Source organism: Macrobrachium nipponense, chromosome 14 (genome assembly GCF_015104395.2).
Source record: "Macrobrachium nipponense isolate FS-2020 chromosome 14, ASM1510439v2, whole genome shotgun sequence".
Lineage (NCBI taxonomy): Eukaryota > Metazoa > Arthropoda > Malacostraca > Decapoda > Palaemonidae > Macrobrachium > Macrobrachium nipponense.
The window spans coordinates 86,490,146-86,495,566 of NC_087207.1; the positions used below are offsets into that span (position 1 = coordinate 86,490,146).

The 5,421-nt window shown below is 35.9% G+C and overlaps 1 long non-coding RNA gene across 1 annotated transcript; it reads right to left on the bottom strand.

Moving 5' to 3' along the window:
• Positions 1–794: 794 nt before the first annotated feature.
• LOC135226334 (uncharacterized) lies at positions 795–3,558 on the bottom strand. Its single transcript, XR_010317202.1, has 2 exons — positions 3,339–3,558; positions 795–1,473 (listed from the first exon to the last, which is right to left on the bottom strand). It is a non-coding gene; the product is annotated as an uncharacterized LOC135226334 (long non-coding RNA).
• Positions 3,559–5,421: the final 1,863 nt, after the last annotated feature.

Below are 5,421 nucleotides of genomic sequence, written 5' to 3' on the forward strand. Positions count from 1 at the left end.
ATTTCTGGTGATTATCTTTATTATTAAGATGAACCTTATTCATATGATATACAAGCGCACCAGAGAGGGCCTCTGACTTGAAATTCAAGCTTTCAAAGACTATGGCGTTCATTGGGAAGTGGTTAGAGAAGGTAATGGGGAATACAGAAAGAGAACCACATTATATCGAGAAATTAATTTTCTCTATTTTTATTATAATTCGTCTTTCATAACCTGCGAGACTGTCTATAACTGGTCTATATTCATGGTTATCAAAACCACCCAGTCGAATAGGATGACTGTGATACATCAATAATAATAATAATAATAATAATAATATTCAAAATTCTCATAGTAGCATGGGTCTTGAATAATAATAATAATAATAATAATAATAATAATAATAATACTTCCAAGCCAAGTTTCTCTTGTGACGAAACCAAGTTTACCTCATTTGAGTACATTTAAATATTCGAAATGAGGGCTCCCTGCAGTGGATTTGAGAAGTTAAGACCTTACCACGGGGCATCAGTGAATGAATGTAATGAGGATGACATTATTAATGTTTCCCCTATTCTTCATCATGGTTTATTTTCCTTCTACCTTCACTTGAAGTGTTTTCTCTTTCTGAAGTACTTTAGGAAAATTTTGGATTTTTATTTAGATAGTTAACAGAAAAATATAATACTATATCAATTTTTTACCGATCTTCTGGACTATTGCTAAGGCAAAGAGCAGAAATAATTTTTTCAACTTGATTAAACGTCAGTTAAAGTGTAGGTGGATTTTCCCATCAAAAGAAGAAAAAAACTCAGTTTAATATAAAAATAACTTTTCATTTAGAAACCATTTTTTAAATAAGACATCTGAGATTATTGTCTCATTTTTCTATGATATGCCACAACGTTAACAACTATAACTTAGTATATAATAACATTGCTGAACATAAAAACATTGGATTTACATTTGAATGTTTAATTATTTATGTTTAATATTTAAAAGCACACATTTTACCGAGAGTTGTGGTCAAATAATAGCAGTAACAATAATATAAATAATGTAAGATAACGGTATACAAAAGCAATAATGTAAGTGAATAATGGCATATTTTGCCAGCACCTTGCCCGTAAGTATTAAAAGTGATCTTGTAGAATCCATTGCTTAACTATCACCAGGAAATAATGTGGAAGATATAAAAAACAGAACACGTTGTTCTTTGAGATCCCTGACGAATGACATTTAAATACTTTAACAACAGAAACAAGGAAAAACTTGACGAATGCGCACTCGCTTCTGTCAGCGGCTAAGCAATGATGCCCGCCTCTCATGGAAGCCACTATCACAGCAGTTTCATCTTTCATTAAAGTAGCGGCCTCGATCTCCCCCGGCTCTCGGTTGCTGGTCTGAACCGCTTGGAGTTGGAGAATCTGGCTCGGGCGGCCCCTGGTCACTTGAGCAGGATACCCGTATGTGCTCCATCACTCTTGAGAGAATCTGGAGGAGAGAAAAATCATGAATTTCAATGTTCTCAAATCAATACTATATGTTTACTATTCAGTACATTTTCTGAAAGCTGCGTACACTAATAAAAATAAAAGAACATAACCATTTGTAGCAATAAGGCGAAGCCTGTCAAAATTTCGTCTCGATAGGTCTAGTATATACCATCGGCCAACTAGTTAAACATATAAAATTTGGAGAATCGTTTAGCCACTTAACTTCAAATCAAGTCAAATTATTTTGGCTAAGAAAGGAGCAAATGGCTCACTAATTGGTACACCATCTTGTGTGTGTGTGTGTGTGTGTGTGTGTGTGTGTGTGTGTGTGTTTTCAGTGCAGGGGCCACATTCAAAAACTCACAATTTTATAGAGCCACATAATACATTCAACAAATAATAAATATTTATAATAGACAAAATAAGTCTTTTAAAGAAATATCCATTTAATTTTTTTATTAATTATAGAAGATTCACATGAAATGCATTTATTTGAAGCAAATTAATTCAGAAAACGATTTTTATTTAAATGGTAACTTCAAACGAAACACATTTGAAAGACAAAATAATCTTTCTTTTCATATCTACTAACATTCTGCGGTTGTTGTTTTAGTTTTAGCTGACCTTATGCCAGCTCGGGTTCTTGCTTGAGAACAGCCCGTAATAGTCTGCGGGCCGCATGAATTCCTTTGGGAGCCGCATCGTAGTTTGTCCACACCTGGTTTAACATATCCATATCGTTTCTCTAGTGACAATTTGAGTAAAATTCTCGTTCGAATGAAAAGGATAATATAACTTACATTCATCGCATCCCTGATAATGTTTATTTTTCTTAAGCTTTCCTTCCTTCTAAACATTCTAAACCTCTAAACGACGGCTGTAACGATCGTGGTATCTCGAACTTAACAACTTACGGTTTTTTTTTTTTTTTTATGCAGTCACGGCCCTGGCCTAGATCTAGTTACACTTCACTGGTTTTCGTGTTGTTATCGCTTTACGTAATTATCACCATTGATAAAACAAAACCTATTGATAACAAAATTATAAAATGTTATATTCATCTTGATCTATTAGTAAGCTGAAATCCACATACCAACGAAAACAGGGTTCGTTGTCTTTCATACATAGGCCTAGTATCGAATCACATTCTAAATCGGTTTGCCTAGTATCGAATCACATTCTAAATCGGTTGCCTAGTTTTCATTAGTCTCATGTTATTATTGCCTCCGTCATTTATTTATTATTTATCCAACTAAATATCCGCTAGAGGGTAAATGTTCTTAAAGTAATGTTCGTCTTTTTGTAACTGTTTCATAACCCACAGCAACGTCTCGATAATCATTTTACCCTCCTGGTTGGTCGTAGTTTGCCATTTTCATGGTCACTTGAATCAGTTACTCGACTGTGTAATGATGATCACTACAGTTGGACAATACGCATCGGGAAAGTTCTTTTTGAAAAAAAAAAGGGGTCAACTATGTTTTTTTTTTAACATTTTGCTATATGTCTAATGCAATATGTAAAAATTTAAAAGATAAGGAAAGTTGTCTCCCTTGATTGGTAGCATTGCAGAACTCATACTATCTAATGAAAAGCTGTCGGCGAACTGAAGTGTTTCCCTCGTGGATGTGAAACATCCTATCATTTGGCATATTAATAAATCCATATTTATGGGGTAATTTTGAAAATTACCATGCTTTAAACGTTACCAAACCAAGGAAAATTTTAATGTAGCTATGTGCAATTGGTATCAGCAACATTGCGGTTGTGTAATAGGCCTAGGAGACTGGCTTCTCCCCTGAAAACTTTGTCCAATAGTCTTAGCCTTAGTAAACAAACCCAATTTTGAAACATTTGCATTACCTTATTTGACTGGATGAAAGACTGCATATTCAGGTGACTCTTATTACCTAAATTCTTCGTATTCTCAAGCAGAGGCGAAACTTACGACAAAAGGGAGATGCCTCAAACCGTCTAATCGGAACGTCTCTCCGCAACTGATGCCTCTTCACTTTCTCGAGTTGAGATAAGAAGAAGGAATTAGGATCTTGGGAGGCGAAGTTCATTCAAACTGGAGCCTGGAGGTGCCATTGAATGTTTGAAGATATTGCAGTTATTTAGCCAGTCAAGTGCAATGGATGCTGGTTTAATTCTAGATATCTTATAGTGACGGTTGAAAACCATTCATAGCAGTTTCTTAGGAGGAATTCCGACGACTGTCAGTCAGGAATTTAAATCCCCATTGAGGGGGTTAATAGATCAAGATCCTCCTTCATGTCTGCTGTTTGCCTGTTCCTCAACGGTAATTATTGTGTTTAATGATAAAAATGTTGTTCATTGAATGACATGAAAAGATTAAACGGGAGTTGACCCAAACCCATTTTAGGCCTAATATGAAGATGTCAGTTTACTTAGCCTAAGTTTAATATCCCTATCACAAGTAAGTCGCAACTTTTCCTCTCACAAGGTACAAAAAGGCCATTATAGACCGAACCTCGTGAAAGCCTCCAAACGCATCCAGTTCATCGTTTCTTACTTTCGTTTTGTTTCAAGAGATCGACCAAAATGGTGGTCAGGCTCTCTCTCTCTCTCTCTCTCTCTCTCTCTCTCTCTCTCTCTCTCTCTCTCTCTCTCTCTCTCGTCTGATAACTTTTGCTCACAGTGAAAGATGGTAGTAGGCTACCAGTGTTTAATGTTCTCCCTCCTAGGGAACATTTGCTGTCAGAAACAAAACGAAAAAAATCAGATATCAACTTCCTAGTATTAGCAGTGAATTGTGAAAACTGAGATAAATCAGCAAGTTCAATGAATGAAGTTACGTGCTCTACTGGTGACAAATTTTTCATCAACTTTTCAAATGATTCATTAAAATTTGTCAAAGTAAACGCATTTTTATTGTTGTGAATTAAAATTTGTCATTAAAATTTGTCGAAGTAAACGCATTTTATTGTTGTGAATTAACACCATGCTTAGGCCTATATAATATTCTTATTAGCATTGATTAAGAACTTCCAGTTTCTGGCGAAGAAATTTAAAGACAAATGTGTTCTTGTAAGCAACTAATTCATTCTCTGCCACCACCCCCTCCCCCCCGAAAAGACCAGCAGTGGCCTTTCGCTGTAATGGTTCAAATGAGCTCCGGAACAGTGATTGATCCATGGTACAGTATCGGTCTAATGACATCATTGCTTTCAATTCTTGATTGCCTCTCTCTCTCTCTCTCTCTCTCTCTCTCTTCTCTCTCTCTCTCTTTAACATAGTAATTTTGTTCCTGTATCACAGTTGTCTGTAGGGTTTTTTTTATAACATTGATTGTATATTGTAATACAACACAGTAAACTAACCCTTTCCAAACAGCGTCATACACAGTAATGGCCGACGGCTTACTCCAATGGCATATTCAGAAAAGGGCAGTTATTCCCAATCCTTTCAACCGCGATTCAGACTAAACGAGGAGGCTCTCAGTCACAATGTCTGAGATCTTTCCTCTTGCAAAAGAAAACAGAGCTATTCTGCCATTACCTGCGTCCCGACATCCCTTGCAAACAGTGCACGGGAGGAATCCATCTGCGTAAGAGCACAATAAACAAAGCTTTTTGAATGCAATAACGGGAAGCTATTGGAACCGAGAAAAATTGTTTTAACGATCCTCGGATATTTTTGCTTTCATGCTCACTGATCCCTCACTTTACTTGTCTGTGCTGCCGTTTACGAAATACACCGAAAAAAATTATTTTTCCTTTAGTAGAAAAAGTAGCGTCTTTCATTTCAAAGCAGAGTAAAACTTCAGCAAAATATCGAAGGAAAAAAACTCATATTAGTTTAAAAAGTGATCTGTCATAGGAACTCCATCTAATGGCATATAGAGATCACAGCATACATTAAAAAGTGGTTTCTCATTAAAATGGTTGATTCCATTGACTTGCCTTTGTCGTGGACCTTTAAT